An 18,947-nucleotide genomic window follows, 5' to 3' on the forward strand; every position below is an offset into this window, starting at 1 on the left:
ATGCAGTCTTCCATTCATCTCCTTGCTTAATGCGCACAAGGTTGTACGCACCACGAAAATCTATCTTGGTGAACCACTTGGCACCTTTAATCCGGGCAAACAAGTCTGACAACAGAGGCAAAGGATACTGAAATTTAACAGTGATTTTATTCAGAAGCCGATAGTCAATACAAGGTCTCAAAGATCCGTCCTTCTTGGCCACAAAAAAGAATCCCGCACCAAGAGGGGAAGAGGAAGGACGGATATGCCCCTTCTCCAGAGACTCCTTGATATACGAACGCATTGCGGCATGCTCAGGTACAGACAGATTAAATAATCTTCCCTTGGGAAATTTACTACCTGGAATCAAATCTATGGCGCAGTCACAGTCCCTATGAGGAGGCAGAGCACTGGATCTGGACTCGCTGAATACATCCTGATAATCAGACAAATACTCAGGAACTTCCGAAGGAGTAGAGGAAGCAATAGACACCGGCGGGGAATCAGCATGAATTCCCTGACAGCCCCAACTTGACACAGACATTGCCTTCCAATCCAAGACTGGATTGTGGGTCTGTAACCATGGCAGACACAAAACGACCAAATCATGCATTTTATGCAGAACAAGGAAACGAATCACCTCCCGATGTTCAGGAGTCATGCACATGGTCACCTGCGTCCAAAACTGCGGTTTATTTTCCGCCAATGGCATAGCATCAATACCTCTAAGAGGAATAGGATTTACCAACGGTTCAAGAACAAAACCACAGCGCTTGGCAAATGACAGATCCATAAGACTCAGGGCAGCACCTGAATCCACAAACGCCATAACAGGGTAAGAAGACAAAGAGCAAATCAAAGTCACAGACAAAATAAATTTAGGTTGCAAATTACCAATGGCGACAGGACTAACAACCCTTGTTAGACGTCTAGAGCATGCTGATATAACATGTGTAGAATCACCACAGTAAAAACACAACCCATTCTGACGTCTATGATTTTTCCGCTCATTTCTAGTCTGAATTCTATCACATTGCATTAAATCAGGTGTTTGTTCAGACAACACCTCCAGAGGATTAGCGGTTTTGCGCTCCCGCAAACGCCGGTCAATTTGAATAGCCAGCGCCATAGAATCATTCAGATTTGTAGGAATGGGGAAACCCACCATCACATTCTTAATGGCCTCAGAAAGGCCATTTCTGAAATTTGCGGCCAGAGCACACTCATTCCACTGAGTAAGCACGGACCATTTCCGAAATTTTTGGCAATACACTTCAGCTTCATCCTGGCCCTGAGAAATAGCCAGCAAGGCTTTTTCTGCCTGAATTTCAAGATTGGGTTCCTCGTAAAGCAATCCGAGCGCCAGAAAAAACGCATCAATATTTGCCAATGCCGGATCTCCTGGCGCTAGGGAGAAAGCCCAATCCTGAGGGTCGCCCCGTAAAAAAGAAATAACAATTTTAACTTGCTGAGCTGAATCTCCAGATGAACGGGGTCTCAGAGAAAGAAACAATTTACAATTGTTCATGAAATTCCTAAACCTAAATCGGTCTCCAGAAAATAATTCCGGAATAGGTATTTTAGGTTCAGACATAGGACTACTGGTAACAAAATCTTGTATGCCCTGCACACGAGCTGCCAGCTGGTTTACACTTGTAATCAAGGTCTGGACATTCATGTCTGCAGCAAGCACAAGCCACTCAAAGGTAAAGGGGAGGAAGAGAGGAAAGAAAAAAAAAAAAAAAAACTCAGAATTTCCTTTCTTATTATCCCACTTCTGCAATGCATTAAACATTCAATGTTGGCCTGGCATATTGTTATGACCCCAATGGCAGAGGGTCTCAGGAATAATTGCTAAGTCTGCAAACACAGAAAACCAGCTCATAGGGCAGTGGTAACTGGGCTGACCATATATCTAATTCCAGCACCACAAATACCAGCAGCCGGGGAACGTGCCTACGTTGATTCTAGACGTCTCACGCCAGCCGGAGAACTAACTAACCCTAGAAGGGAAAAGAAAGACCTTTCTTGCCTCCAGAGAATAGACCCCAAAAGTTGGATACAAGCCCCCAACAAATAATAACGGTGAGGTAAGAGGAAAAGACAAACATAAGAATGAGCTAGGTATTTAGCAAAGAGAGGCCCACTAGCTAATAGCAGAATATAGAAAGATAACTTATATGGTCAGCAAAAACCCTATCAAAAATATCCACACTGGAAATTCAAGAACCCCCGAACCGTCTAACGGCCCGGGGGGAGAACACCAGCCCCCTAGAACTTCCAGCAAGGTCAGGAATCACATTTAGTACAAGCTGGAAAAAATGAGAGCAAGCAAATAACCCAAAAAACAAAGAAGCAGGACTTAGCTTAATTTTGCACGAACCAGGACCAGCAGATAGGAGCAAACAGAATGTGTCTGATTACAACGATGCCAGGCACTTGACTAAGGATCCAGGAGGTTTATATAGCAACACCCCTGAACTAACGACCCAGCTGGGTGCAAACTGAGGGAAGAAAATCCCAGAGTCATATCACTAGTAACCACAAGAGGGAGCCAAAAAGTCTAATTCACAACACCCATGGGCCACAGGTGCAAAATATTCGCTTTCAGCAGGGAACAGGATGGAAGACATAGCAAAGGAACTGAAGTCATTCTCAGTCATTCAATGTAAAACTACCTCTATTTGTTCTGGTCTTACTATTCATCTAGCAGTACGTGGGTCTATGAAAGTACACAGAACGTCCTGTCGCCTGTGTGCATCGGAGGAAGGTGTTTCATTTTGGTACATAGAAGGCAAAAACTGACCACAGTCTGCAGCAGCTATACCACCAGCAGCAACACGGCCACATTCCCTGTTTGATGCTCTCCTCATTTTTTTTCACTCCAAAAAATTTCAGAGTATTGCATGGCCTGTATACAGAGAGAGAGTTGTCAGCAGTTTATTACACTGCTTGTATGCAGAGTGCTTCCACAGAGCCTGTTTTCAGAGTAAATCTCAAAAAATGGAGAACTAAATAAAAAAAACACAAACAGCGTTGGCTACCTCTTTCACCTACACTGCCATTTTCACCTCCTCCTCCACTTGAACTTCTGCCTTCTGGTTCAAGATTATATATATTTTTATTCTGTGCTATTTTAAGTCATTTTTCTATCCACATTTGTATGAGGGGCACTTGTCCTGCTCTTACCTTCATTTTGGATCCTTTTGCAGGCCCCAGCCCTTACTTTGACCATTTTACAGCAATTTTAAAGCACCGAAGTTCGGGTCCCCATTGACTTCTATATGATTCTGGTTTGGGGGTCACGTTCGGATCCTTTGAAGTGTGCAAATTACCTGAACCCGAACATCCATGGGTCTGCGCATCTTTAGTGCCGGCATACTGCAGTTGTAAGAATTAAGCTTTGTACCTTTCCTGAGAGACTAATCCCTATGATTGCTAGTTCAGTTATGGGTTATCCTTGCCATTTTCATATCTATCATTGAAGTATTCTCTATATTTAGGGACACTCACAAGTTTTGACCCAGTCTCAAGTACATAGTAAACATTTAAGCATTCTCTCGTCATGGCCGTATGTAATCATTTAATTGTATGCCTATGCACAGAATGTAAAGCTGTGTAGCAGAAAGATCTCATAACACTATGAGGATAATAATAAATTGAGTAGTATGCAAATAATAATAAGAAATACTCAGCACAAAAATCCAATCAATTTAGATAAAAAAAGAGGGGTGTTCAAGGTTAGACATCTACATTAGGGTTACTTTCCTGTGTTTTTACATAAACAGTACAAGCGGCTGAGCAAAAGAATATGCTACATGTGCCAAAATAAGAGTGGTTTGGCACAGCGATTACTCATATTTCCAACCTCCACTTTAGTTTGGAGCACAGTATATTATGAGAGATTATAATTTTTTTTGTTTTGTAGACTGCAATAATGGCTGCCCGCAGTCCGTGTGTGGATCGGTGATGATGTAATAATGTAAATTCTCAGAAACTATAAAACTGAGGCTATAAAAAGATACCAAACATCTAATTTACTGCACAAGTATAGAATGAATATTGATATTCTCATTATTGATGTGCATCGCCTCGGTGTGGCTTTGTATTATGTTGGTTTGTAAATAAAAAAAATAATAAAATGTATAATAGTTTTAGTCTAGTAAAAATAAAGAGGATTTACACTGAACCTCCACATTTTAATTTTATGTCATTTTAGGTCCAATTTTCTGTGCTGAATAATTTTTAATATACAGGGTGATCCACAATAAGCAGACTGCTGTGTGCTCTCTGTGGTTTGTAGCCATGATCGAACATGCTCGGATAAGGTGTTATCGGAGCATGCTCATGTGCTGAGTTGCTTCGGCGTACTAGAAAAATATGTTTGAGTCCCTCCCCACGGCTGTATGTCTCGGGCTGTTCGACAGCAACAACGCATAAAGTTCCTGTTTGTTAGGCAAGTTTTGCATGTGTTGCATCTGTCGAACAGCCGCGAGACATGCAGCTGCGGGGAATCAAACATATTTTTCTAGCATGCCGAAGCCATTCAGTTAGGACATGAGCATGCTCCAATAACTCCTTTTCCGAGCACGTTCGCTCATCACTAGTGTTTTGTACAGGATGACGCTTATCGGCTCTAATTCATCAAAACTGTCTTAAGGTACCTTCACACTGACCAACTTTCCAACGATAACGATAGCGATCCGTGACGTTGCAGCGTCCTGGATAGCGATATCATTGTGTTTGACACGCAGCAGCGATCTGGATCCTGCTGTGATATTGCTGGTCGTAGCTGAAAGTCCAGAACTTTATTTGTTCGTCAGATCGGCGTGTATCGTCGTGTTTGACAGCAAAAGCAACGATGCCAGCAATGTTTTACAATGGTAACCAGGGTAAATATCGGGTTACTAAGCGCAGGGCCGCGCTTAGTAACCCGATATTTACCCTGGTTACCATTGTAAAAGTAAAAAAAACAAGTACATACTCACCTTCTGATGTCTGTCACGTCCCCCGGCGTCCGCGCTGCTGCTCAGAGCTTCCCGCACTGACTGTGAGCGCCGGCCGGCCGTAAAGCAAAGCACAACAGTGACGTCACCGCTCTGCTTTAGGGCCGGCGCTTACACAGTGCAGGGAAGCGGACACCGGGGGACGCGACAGGCACCGGAATGTAAGTATGTAGTGTTTGTTTTTTTTTACATTTACACTGGTAACCAGGGTAAACATCGGGTTACTAAGCGCGGCCCTGCACTTAATAACCTGATGTTTACCCTGGTTACCCGGGGACTTCGGCATCGTTGGTCGCTGGAGAGCTGTCTGTGTGACAGCTCTCCAGTGACCACACAACGACAAAACAGCGATGCTGCAGCGATCGGCATCGTTGTCTATATCGCTGCAGCGTCGCTTAATGTGACGGTACCTTTAGTTGTTCATAGTAGCCAAACAGAGTTCAGTGTAAGGGCTCATTCAGACGTCCATAATTTACACCTGTGCTAAAAACGGTCCAAGTTCCATCAGTGGTTTTGTTCAGGGTTTTATCAGACGAGTTTGGTCAGAGTTTCATCAGCTTTTCTGAAAGTTTCTCCACCTTTTCCGATTTAAAAGTCTTTGAAAAATGGCCAACAGTTGGATAGCATTGAAGTGTTGTTTGATTTTTTTTTTTACAGACCTATAGTCTGGCAATGCTGATTTTGAACTGACGTTCGTATCAATATCCGACATGTCTCTGCGATTTTGAGTGGGCCATTCGGTCTACAAAAAAATGGACATGTGAACCACCCCAAAGACTAACACAAGTACAGTACAAGTGTTGTATGTTAAAAATCATGGATAGAACTTGTATGCAAATAACAGACATCCGAATGAACACTAAGAGATAAATGAGACCAATCTTCCCTGCCAGTCTAGTGGGACTCTTTTGCAGAGCCAGTAGTGTTGTGTGTGCATGCACCAAATTAGCATAGCTGCCGGTTGGCATGCAGCACCACATCTTTAAGGCTATAAAAAATAAGGGACCCACTGAGAGGTTCTCCGTGACATGGCAGGGGGGCTTCATATAGTCTGATCAGAATGTATAAACTAAGAACCACAGTTTTATAAATTTTTTCCTAGCGGCATTAGAACGACATATGATTTTTGGATGAGTGCTCCATGCCGTTCTCTACTGTTATGGTACACCTAATTAGTATCGCCGTGTTCCAAAACGGCACAATTTATAAAATTATCATGTCAGATAACAGTTACAGTAAACACTGGTTAAAAAAAAACAAGGAACAATTGCTGTATTTTTTTCCTTCTTTGTTGTATGTGGAATGAACAAAAAGTTCTATGTAACCCAAGTAGAGCCAAGAGAAAAAAACAAGCTGTCACATAGTTAATTTAGCTTCTTAAAAACATGATTTAAAATAAAATATATATATATATATTTTAATGGTAAAAAACTATCAAAGCAAAAACAAGTATAAATTTGGTATTGCCATGTTCGTGCTGACCTGCAGAGTGAAGGGAACACGTATGAACGCCACATGGTGAACAGCGCACAGTTAAGGAAGACAGCGGTACAACTGTTGTGCTTTTTTTTTTCCATTCCAGTAAAGGTTAATATCATGTAGTAAGTAATCAATAAGTTTTATGTAGACAAACTGGTTTAGTGTGTCTCTTTTGTTTGCATTGTACTTTTATATACTTTTTCGATAACATGTATCGACACAATACGATACTGGTGAGAACAAAGTAAGAATAGTGAACATGCAAATTAACTCTTAACATTTTCATAGGACATATCACTGTGAGATACATGGTATTTGGAATTGCTATTACGAATGAAACGCACATAGTTACCACTAGATGGAGAAAAATCAGATTTTACCAGTGTATCATTCTGTCAGTTACATTAAGATAAGTCATGCAATCATTAATTACAGTTATAGACCAAATTTCAGATTTTACATTACAGTCACCAGTCATGTCAACTATCACTTAAAGGGATGGCTTTCTCAAACACTATTTCCTTTGTCCAGTTACGTCATAGCTCTGTGGGACAAAGAAGATAGTGCGAAGGTTTTGGGTGTCAAATTAATGGAATCAGATGATCACTGGACTGGTTCCATTTGCAAAAAGTATTTTCATCATGAGATGCAAAAAGGAAATGTAACAGAGAACTTTGGGCTATACTGACTATAACAAGAACCTTCACCCCTCAATGACCAGAGGTATTTTTGGTTTTGCATTTTCATTTTTTGCTCCCCTTCTTCCCAGAGCCATAACTTTTTTATTTTTCCGTCAATATGGGCCATCTGAGAGCTAATTTTTTGCGGGACGAGTTCTACTTTTGAACGACATCATTGGTTTTATCATGTCATGTACTAGAAAACTGGAAACAAATTCCAAGTGCGGTGAAATTGCAAAAAAAAGTGCAATCCCTCAATTGTTTTTTGTTTTGCTTTTTTTTACTAGGTTCACTAAATGCTAGAACTGACCTGCCATTATGATTCTCCAGGTCATTATGAGTTCATTGACACCAAACATTATTAAGCTCTTTTTTCTCTAAGTGGTAAAAAAATATTCCAAACTTTGTTTAAAATAAAAATTGCGCCATTTTACGATATCTGCAGCGTCTCCATTTTTCGTGATCTCGGGTTGGGTGAGGGCTTATTTTTGGTGTGCCGAGCTGATGTTTTTAATGATACCATTTTGGTGCAGATTCGATCTTTTCATCGCCCGTTATTGCATTTTAATGCACTGTTGCTGTGACCAAAAGAACGTAATTCTGGCGTTTTGACTTTTTATTTTTGGCATGCTTCAATAGTCTCCATGGGAGACTAGAAGCTGTCACAACCCGATTGGCTCTGCTACATAGAGGCGATGATCAGATCACCTCTATGTAGTAGATTTACTCTCTTGCTTCTGAGGTAGAAGACAACCTCAACAACTCTCCCATCTACATAGAATCTCATCAGTAGCTGCTGTCATCTCCTATCTCAGTAATGGGGAAATATGCTTTCACCGAAGACAAATCTTACCTGGTCTGAGACAGTGAGGGGAATTATATGCGAGGGCCGTTATGTATCCCACAGAATGTGCTTAGAAGCATACTGAACCCGTTGGAGTGCATTGTAATTACAGCCGTGGCTGAAGCTACCATGCAAAATAAAAGTAAGTGTGGACTGGGTCAAATTATGTTACAAGGTCAGTTTAGGAAAACCTGTCTTTGACTTTTATTTTTGGAGAGATCTATAGGATGATAGTGGGACAGGTATCTCCCTCCAGTCCTGGTCTTCATGTTCCCGGCTGTGACCCAGAGGTGAGCATGTATGCAGTAATTGGACATTAAAGGACATTCACTTAACCTTCTTGAGTCACTGTCTTGCTAAATTCACTGATGGAAGCGCCACTGCTTCACACAGAGAATTGAGAATTTTGAGAATGAATGATTAGATCAGGAGAAGAAAGAAGCAGATTTCTTTGAGATATGTCACAAAGTTCCTTAATTTCATGTGTGTTATTGATTTTATGAAACAAAAATTAAAATGATGGTTACTTCTTCACATGCAGTTAACACATGTGAATCTCCGACAGTGGCACTTAACTCAATCCAGATGAAAAAAGGTCACTTTTTTCCCAATTCAAAATAAAACCACAAATAAATAAAAACAATACACATTTGGTATCGCTGCTTTCAGAATCTATCAAAAGAGGTAAATGATGTAAAGAGGAAAGAAAATCAAAAAGCCAGAATTTCATTTTTGGTGGGGGTCACCGCAACATAGCAATAATATGCAATCAAAACATCGTATCTACCCCAAAATTGTATCAATAAAAATGTCAGCTTAGTGAGCAAAAAATAAGCCCTCACACATCCCCCAGGTCACAAAAATGGAGCCATTTATTTTTTCTTTTACAAATTTCTGAATTTTTTTCATCACTTAAATAAAGAAGAACCTATACATGTTTGCTATTTGCGAACTCGTAATGACCTGGAGCATCATAACAGGTCAGTTTTAGCATTTAGCAAACACGGCAAAAAAAACCTAAACAAAACAATTATAGAATTGCACTTTTTTGCAATTACACCACACTTGGAATTTGTTTACCTTTTTTAGTACACTATAGGGTAAAATGAATGGTATCATTGAAAATTGCAACTTGTCCCACAAAAAATAAGCCCCCATATGGCAATATTGATGGAAAAAATAAAAAAGTTATGGCTCTGGGAAGAAAGGTAGCAAAAAAACAAAATCACAAAAAATGAAAAATTGCAAGGCTGTGAAGATGTTAATAAGGTGCTTTGAAAATATTAAGATTAAAACAAAAAAAGTCAACCCAATTATATGCCTAAATACCATTAATTAACAAATGACACTTGTGTTGTCTGGGGACGTACAGGTGCTTCTCACAAAATTAGAATATCATCAAAAAGTTAATTTATTTCAGTTCTTCAATACAAAGAGTGAAGCTCCTATATTATATAGAGTCATTACAAACAGAGTGATCTATTTCAAGTGTTTATTTCTGTTAATGTTGATGATTATGGCTTACAGACAATGAAAACCCAAAAGTCATTATCTCCGTAAATTAGAATAATTAACAAAAAACACCTGTAAAGGCTACCTAAGCATTTAAAAAGGTCCCTTAGTCTGCTTCAGTAGGCTCCACAATCATGGGAAAGACTGCTGACTTGACAGATGTCTAGAAGGCAGTCATTGAGGCACTCTACAAGGAGGGTAAACCACGAAAGGTCATTGCTAAAGAAGTTGGCTGTTCACAGAGTGCTGTATCCAAGCATATTAATGGAAAGTTGAGTGGATGGAAATAGTGCGGTAGAAAAAGGTGCACAAGCAACCAGGATAACCACAGCATTGAGAGGATTAAGAAAAGGCCATTCAAAAATTTTGGGGAAATTCACAAAGAGTGGCCTGCTACTGGAGTCATTGCTTTAAGAGCCACGACACACAGACATATCCAGGACAATGGCTACAAGTGTCACATTCCTTGTGTCAAACCACTCCTGACCAATAGACAACACCAGAAGCTTCTTACCTAGGCCAAGGAGAAAAAGGACTGGACTAATACTCAGTGGTCCAAGGTTTTCAGATGAAAGTAAATTTTGCATTTAATTTGGAAATCAAGGTCCCAGAGTCTGGAGGAAGAGCGGAGAGGACACAATCCAAGCTGCTTGAGGTCTAATATGAAGTTTCCACAATCTGTGATGGATTGGGGAGCCATGTCATCTGCTGGTGTAGGTCCACTATGTTTTATCAAGACCAAAGACAGTGCAGCCGTCTACCAGGAAATTTTAGAGCACTTCATGCTTCCCTCTACCGACAAGCTTTTTGGAGGTGGAAATTTCATTGTCTAGCAGGACTTGGCACCTGTCCACACTGCCAAAAGTACAAATACCTACAGTATCACTGTTCCTGAGTGGCCAGCAAACTCACCTGACCTTAAACCCATAGAGAATCTATGAGAAATTGTCAAGAGGAAGATGAGACACCAGACCCAACAATGCAGATGAGTTGAAGGCTGCTATCAAAGCACCCAGGGCTTCCATAACACCTCAGCAGTGCCACAGACTGATCACCTCCATGTAAGGAGGTGGCGGGGACCCTCAATTGCCTTCTCTCTCCTATACATCGAGCGTGTGTAATATGCAGCACCCTGATGGTTCAATAGTGTTTTATATGGTAATGTCGTTGTCCTATGTTGTACCTAAATGTGCAATTTGCTAATGTTTTTGCAATGTGTAATGTGTTGTATATGTTCTCAGTTGTATATGTTCTCAGTTTTAAACTGTAATGTAAATGCAGTTGTACATGTTTAGCTTAGGGATAGAGAGCTAAGGATTAAACAGTTGGGAGGAGTTAAAAGAGGAATGGTGCAACGCCTATGGACTTATGGAAGGCACTTCCTGCTCTAGACTCAGACACCCGGGCACTTTGCCCAGGGCAGGATATACACCATAGTGAGGACAGAGGATTCCCCGGTCGTGTGGATAAAAGCTGATCTAGCTTGATAGGCAGTGTGGATGGACACTGGCTCAGTGGGATCGACCCCAGGAGAAGTACAGGGTTCGAGACCAGGACAGGAGCTGCTGTCATACAGTCACTGGGAAACCACTGGGAAAAGATCAGGAAGCATTGCCTTGTTTGCACTGTGTTCAGTAAAGTTTTGCAGTTCAAACAGAACTTTGGATTGTGGTGTTTTGTGGAGATTTCGTCCCCTGCATCCTGAGTGACTGTGAGCTAAAGGTAACTGACTGTACCACAGGACTGGAACTCCATCTGTCATTTCATGTGTAAGGGGCAGGGGTGCTCACTGACTGTGACTTAGTAGACTCACCCATGACTACCACCCCGTACCACCTTGTTACATTTGACGTAGTCGGAAGGATCGAATCTAGAAGCCCTGCAGCTACAGTGCTGGTGGAAAAGATTCCTGGAACTTTGAAGGTGATAGCCATGAAAGAGTTAAAGATGGTGGCTGACAGTGACTTTAAGATGGTGCTGAAGGCTGACCAGGAGACAGTGGTACAAAGATGAAGGGTGGTGCCACCTTTTGTGGGCATGATGGAAGGAAATTGGCAAAAGCAAGGAGGCCACATCCCCTTGTGATTAATATCCGTTTGAAATGGGCGCCGGCAAAGAAGAAGCTGTAACTCTTCCAGCACAGAGTGAAAAAATGGGTCGAGCAGCCAGGAATGACTCTACCCATGAATGGGAGGAGCCAAGAAGGCCGAGAAAGCGTGTCAGAAGAGAAGACACCTGTTGTGAATTTGCTTTTTGCTCCCTCTAGTGGTTACTAGTTTTTTGACTCTGGTTTTTCTGTCATTCCTTTTATCCGCACCTGGGTCGTTAGTTAGGGGTGTTGCTATATAAGCTCCCTGGACCTTCAGTTCAATGCCTGGCAACGTAGTTATCAGAGCTAGTCTGCTGTGCTCTTGTCTACTGATCCTGGTTCCAGTTATATCAGCTAAGTCTGCCTTTTGCTTTTTGCTATTTGTTTTGGTTTTGTATTTTTGTCCAGCTTGTTCCAAATCTATATCCTGACCTTTGCTGGAAGCTCTAGGGGGCTGGTGTTCTCCCCCCGGACCGTTAGACGGTTCGGGGGTTCTTGAATTTCCAGTGTGGATTTTGATAGGGTTTTTGTTGACCATATAAGTTACCTTTCTTTATTCTGCTATCAGTAAGCGGGCCTCTCTGTGCTAAACCTGGTTCATTTCTGTGTTTGTCATTTCCTCTTACCTCACCGTCATTATTTGTGGGGGGCTTCTATCCAGCTTTGGGGTCCCCTTCTCTGGAGGCAAGAAAGGTCTTTGTTTTCCTCTACTAGGGGTAGCTAGATTTTCCGGCTGGCGCGTGTCATCTAGAATCAACGTAGGAATGATCCCCGGCTACTTCTAGTGTTGGCGTTAGGAGTAGATATATGGTCAACCCAGTTACCACTGCCCTATGAGCTGGATTTTTGTATTCTGCAGACTTCCACGTTCCTCTGAGACCCTCGCCATTGGGGTCATAACAGTTTGCCAGGCCAGTATTAAATGTTTAATGCATTGCAGAAGAGGGATTATAAGAAAGAAGATTCTGAGTTTTTTTTTTCTCCTTCCCCTTTACCTCAGAGTGGCTATGCTTGCTGCAGACATGAATGTCCAGACCTTGATTACAAGTGTGGACCAGCTGGCTACTCGTGTGCAGGGCATACAAGACTATGTTATCAGAAATCCTAGGTCAGAACCTAAAATACCGATTCCTGAACTGTTTTCCGGAGACAGGTTTAAGTTTAGGAATTTCGTGAATAATTGTAAATTGTTTTTGTCCCTGAGACCCTGTTCATCAGGAGATTCTGCTCAGCAAGTAAAAATTGTTATTTCGTTCTTACGGGGCGACCCTCAGGATTGGGCTTTTTCGCTGGCGCCAGGAGATCCGGCATTGGCTGATCTTGATGCGTTTTTTCTGGCGCTCGGTTTACTTTATGAGGAACCCAATCTTGAGATTCAGGCAGAAAAGGCCTTGCTGTCTATGTCTCAGGGGCAGGACGAGGCTGAAGTGTATTGCCAAAAATTTCGGAAATGGTCCGTGCTGACACATTGGAACGAGTGTGCACTGGCCGCTAATTTTAGAAATGGCCTTTCTGAAGCCATTAAGAATGTTATGGTGGGTTTTCCCATTCCCACAGGTCTGAATGATACTATGGCACTGGCTATTCAAATTGACCGGCGGTTGCGGGAGCGCAAAACCGCAAATTCCCTCATGGTGTTGTCTGAACAGACACCTAATTCGGTGCAATGTGATAGAAAAACCGCAAATTCCCTCATGGTGTTGTCTGAACAGACACCTGATTTAATGCAATGTGATAGAATCCTGACTAGAAATGAGCGGAAAATTCATAGACGCCGGAATGGCTTGTGCTACTACTGTGGTGATTCTACACATGTTATCTCAGCATGCTCTAAACGTATAGCTAAGGTTGTTAGTCCTGTCACCGTTGGTAATTTGCAACCTAAATTTATTCTGTCTGTAACTTTGATTTGCTCACTGTCATCTTATCCTGTCATGGCGTTTGTAGATTCAGGTGCTGCCCTGAGTCTCATGGATCTCTCATTTGCTAAGCGCTGTGGATTTACTCTTGAACCATTAGAAAATCCTATTCCTCTTAGGGGTATTGATGCTACACCATTGGCAGCAAATAAACCGCAGTATTGGACTCAGGTTACCATGTGCATGACTCCTGAACACCGCGAGGTGATACGTTTCCTGGTTTTACATAAAATGCATGATTTGGTCGTTTTAGGGCTGCCATGGTTACAGACCCATAATCCAGTCCTGGACTGGAAGGCTATGTCAGTCTCAAGTTGGGGCTGTCGTGGTATTCATGAGGATTCCCTGCCTGTGTCTATTGCTTCTTCTACGCCTTCGGAAGTTCTGGAGTACTTGTCTGATTATCAGGATGTCTTCAGTGAGTCTGAGTCCAGTGCACTGCCTCCTCATAGGGACTGTGACTGTGCTATAGATTTGATCCCAGGCAGTAAATTTCCTAAGGGAAGACTGTTTAATCTGTCGGTACCTGAACATACCGCTATGCGTTCATATATCAAGGAGTCTCTGGAAAAAGGACATATTCGTCCGTCTTCTTCCCCTCTTGGTGCGGGATTCTTTTTTGTGGCAAAAAAGGACGGATCTTTGAGACCTTGTATTGATTATCGGCTTTTAAATAAGATCACTGTCAAATTTCAGTATCCTTTACCGCTGTTGTCTGACTTGTTTGCCCGGATTAAGGGTGCCAAGTGGTTCACCAAGATAGACCTTCGTGGTGCGTACAACCTTGTGCGCATTAAGCAAGGTGATGAATGGAAAACCGCATTCAATACGCCCGAAGGTCATTTTGAGTACTTGGTGATGCCTTTTGGGCTCTCCAATGTGCCTTCAGTTTTTCAGTCCTTTATGCATGACATTTTCCGGAAGTATCTGGATAAATTTTTGATTGTTTATCTGGATGATATTTTGGTTTTTTCTGATAATTGGGATTCGCATGTGGAGCAGGTCAGGTTGGTCTTTAAAATTTTGCGTGAAAATTCTTTGTTTGTCAAGGGCTCAAAGTGTCTCTTTGGTGTACAGAAGGTTCCCTTTTTGGGGTTCATTTTTTCCCCTTCTGCTGTGGAGATGGACCCAGTCAAGGTCCGAGCTATTCTTGATTGGACTCAGCCCTCGTCAGTTAAGAGTCTTCAGAAGTTCTTGGGCTTCGCTAACTTCTACCGTCGTTTTATCGCTAATTTTTCTAGCATTGTGAAACCTTTGACGGATATGACCAAGAAGGGCTCTGATGTAGCTAACTGGGCTCCTGCTGCCGTGGAGGCTTTCCAGGAGTTGAAACGCCGGTTTACTTCGGCGCCTGTTTTGTGCCAGCCTGACGTCTCACTTCCCTTTCAGGTTGAGGTGGATGCTTCGGAGATTGGGGCAGGGGCCGTTTTGTCGCAGAGAGGCCCTGGTTGCTCTGTTATGAAACCTTGTGCCTTTTTCTCTAGGAAGTTTTCGCCTGCCGAGCGAAATTATGATGTGGGCAATCGGGAGTTGTTGGCCATGAAATGGGCATTTGAGGAGTGGCGTCATTGGCTCGAGGGTGCTAAGCATCGTGTGGTGGTCTTGACTGATCACAAAAATCTGATGTATCTCGAGTCTGCTAAACGCCTTAATCCGAGACAGGCCCGCTGGTCATTGTTTTTCTCCCGCTTTGATTTTGTTGTCTCGTATTTACCAGGTTCAAAGAATGTGAAGGCCGATGCTCTTTCTAGGAGCTTTGTGCCTGATGCTCCTGGAGTCGCTGATCCTGTTGGTATTCTTAAAGATGGAGTTATCTTGTCTGCTATTTCTCCGGATCTGCGACGTGTGTTGCAGAGATTTCAGGCTGATAGGCCTGAGTCTTGTCCACCTGACAGACTGTTTGTCTCGGATAAGTGGACCAGCAGAGTCATTTCCGAGGTTCATTCCTCGGTGTTGGCAGGTCACCCGGGAATTTTTGGCACCAGGGATCTGGTGGCCAGGTCCTTTTGGTGGCCTTCCTTGTCAAGGGATGTGCGGTCATTTGTGCAGTCCTGTGGGACTTGTGCTCGAGCTAAGCCTTGCTGTTCTCGTGCCAGCGGTTTGCTCTTGCCCTTGCCTGTCCCGAAGAGACCTTGGACACATATCTCCATGGATTTCATTTCTGATCTTCCGCTATCTCAGGGCATGTCCGTTATCTGGGTGATATGTGATCGCTTCTCCAAGATGGTCCATTTGGTTCCTTTGCCTAAGCTGCCTTCCTCTTCCGATCTGGTTCCTGTGTTTTTCCAGAACGTGGTTCGTTTGCACGGCATCCCTGAGAATATTGTGTCTGACAGAGGATCCCAGTTCGTTTCCAGGTTCTGGCGATCCTTTTGTAGTAGGATGGGCATTGATTTGTCGTTTTCGTCTGCTTTCCATCCTCAGACTAATGGACAGACGGAGCGAACCAGTCAGACTTTGGAGGCTTATTTGAGGTGTTTTGTCTCTGCTGATCAGGACGATTGGGTGACATTCTTGCCGTTGGCTGAGTTTGCCCTTAATAATCGGGCTAGTTCCGCCACCTTGGTTTTGCCTTTTTTCTGCAACTCTGGTTTCCATCCTCGCTTTTCTTCGGGTCATGTGGAGCCTTCTGACTGTCCTGGGGTGGATTCTGTGGTGGATAGGTTGCAGCAGATCTGGAATCATGTGGTGGACAACTTGAAGTTGTCACAGGAGAAGGCTCAGCGCTTTGCCAACCGCCGCCGCGGTGTGGGTCCCCGACTACGCGTTGGGGATTTGGTGTGGCTTTCTTCCCGCTTTGTTCCTATGAAGGTCTCCTCTCCCAAATTTAAACCTCGTTTTATTGGGCCTTACAAGATATTGGAAATCCTTAATCCTGTATCTTTTCGTCTGGATCTTCCTGTGTCGTTTGCTATTCACAATGTATTTCATAGGTCCTTGTTGCGGCGGTACATTGTGCCTGTAGTTCCTTCTGCTGAGCCTCCTGCTCCGGTGTTGGTTGAGGGCGAGTTGGAGTACGTGGTGGAGAAGATCTTGGATTCTCGCCTCTCCAGGCGGAGGCTTCAGTACCTGGTCAAGTGGAAGGGCTATGGTCAGGAGGATAATTCCTGGGTGGTCGCCTCTGATGTTCATGCGGCCGATTTAGTTCGTGCCTTTCATGCCGCTCATCCTGATCGCCCTGGTGGTTGTGGTGAGGGTTCGGTGACCCCTCACTAAGGGGGGGGTACTGTTGTGAATTTGCTTTTTGCTCCCTCTAGTGGTTACTAGTTTTTTGACTCTGGTTTTTCTGTCATTCCTTTTATCCGCACCTGGGTCGTTAGTTAGGGGTGTTGCTATATAAGCTCCCTGGACCTTCAGTTCAATGCCTGGCAACGTAGTTATCAGAGCTAGTCTGCTGTGCTCTTGTCTACTGATCCTGGTTCCAGTTATATCAGCTAAGTCTGCCTTTTGCTTTTTGCTATTTGTTTTGGTTTTGTATTTTTGTCCAGCTTGTTCCAAATCTATATCCTGACCTTTGCTGGAAGCTCTAGGGGGCTGGTGTTCTCCCCCCGGACCGTTAGACGGTTCGGGGGTTCTTGAATTTCCAGTGTGGATTTTGATAGGGTTTTTGTTGACCATATAAGTTACCTTTCTTTATTCTGCTATCAGTAAGCGGGCCTCTCTGTGCTAAACCTGGTTCATTTCTGTGTTTGTCATTTCCTCTTACCTCACCGTCATTATTTGTGGGGGGCTTCTATCCAGCTTTGGGGTCCCCTTCTCTGGAGGCAAGAAAGGTCTTTGTTTTCCTCTACTAGGGGTAGCTAGATTTTCCGGCTGGCGCGTGTCATCTAGAATCAACGTAGGAATGATCCCCGGCTACTTCTAGTGTTGGCGTTAGGAGTAGATATATGGTCAACCCAGTTACCACTGCCCTATGAGCTGGATTTTTGTATTCTGCAGACTTCCACGTTCCTCTGAGACCCTCGCCATTGGGGTCATAACAGACACCATTGTCTGGCAACATGCAGAGGCAAAGCACGTCTTACCATGGTGGCATCGTATGCCAGGACTAGAAGCACTCCGTGGCCCAGGCAGAGACGGTCCCCTGAGCTTCGAAGCCTGGTGGATGAGCGAATGGGAGGAGTGGCACCCTTTTCAACAGACGGACAGGCAGGCCTTTGAGGACGATGATATGGTGAGGCCGGCCAAGCCGGAGTCAGCCCGGAAGACCATGGAGGCTGTCCTGAGTGGTCATTGCTGCCATGGTTCCCAGTTCACGTGGTCGAGTGAGAGGATTGTCATCAGGCACAGCGGTGGTGAGTAGGAGACCGGCACCGGAGATAAGGTGTACCTTAATGCCGGATCCATTGCCTTTAAGGGCCAAATGTGGCTCTCTACTCTACTCAGCGGCCATGTATAGACTGATGTGGCCCTGTTTTGACAAAGTGTTGTGCTGGTTACACTTTAAGAACAAAAGGGACTGTTCTGCATCCCTGAGAGGGCAGTGGGCCCTATATAGCATCAAGGACTGAGTGTCCAGTAATGTAGATGGAATTGTACATGTTTAGCTTAGGGACAGAGAGCTAAGGGTTAAACAGTTGGGAGGAGTTAAAAGAGGGATGGTGTAAAGCCTATGGACTTATGGAAGGCACTTAGGGTACTGTCACACTATACGATTTACCAACGATCACGACCAGCGATACGACCTGGCCGTGATCGTTGGTAAGTGGTTGTGTGGTCGCTGGGGAGCTGTCACACAGTCAGCTCTCCAGCAACCAACGATGCCGAAGGCCCCGGGTAACCAGGGTAAACATCGGGTTACTAAGCGCAGGGCCGCGCTTAGTAACCCGATGTTTACCGTGGTTACCAGCGTAAAAGTTAAAAAAACCAAACCGTACATACTTACATTCCGGTGTCTGTCCCCCGGCGTTCTGCTTCTCTCCACTGTGTCTGCGCCAGCCGGAAAGCACAGCGGTGACGTCAGACGGCACCGCTGTGCTCGCTTTCCGGCCGGCCGGCGCTCACAGTGCAGAGAAGCAGAATGCCGGGGGACAGACACCGGAATGTGAGTATGTACTGTTTGGTTTTTTTTACTTTTACACTGGTAACCACGGTAAACATCGGGTTACTAAGCGCAGCCCTGCGCTTAGTAACCCGATGTTTACCCTGGTTACAAGCGAACGCATCGCTGGATCGCTGTCACACACAACGATCCAGCGATGACAGCGGGAGATCCAGCGACGAAAGAAAGTTCCAAACGATCTGCTACGACGTACGATTCTCAGCAGGGTCCCTGATCTCTGCTGCGTGTCAGACACTGCGATATCTTATGGATATCGCTGGAACGTCACGGATCGTACCGTCGTAGCGACAAAAGTGCCACTGTGTGACAGTACCCTTACTGCTCTAGACGTAGACGCCCGGGCACTTTGCCCAGGGCAGGATATCCACCTTAGCGAG

Source organism: Ranitomeya variabilis, chromosome 6 (assembly GCF_051348905.1).
Source record: "Ranitomeya variabilis isolate aRanVar5 chromosome 6, aRanVar5.hap1, whole genome shotgun sequence".
Lineage (NCBI taxonomy): Eukaryota > Metazoa > Chordata > Amphibia > Anura > Dendrobatidae > Ranitomeya > Ranitomeya variabilis.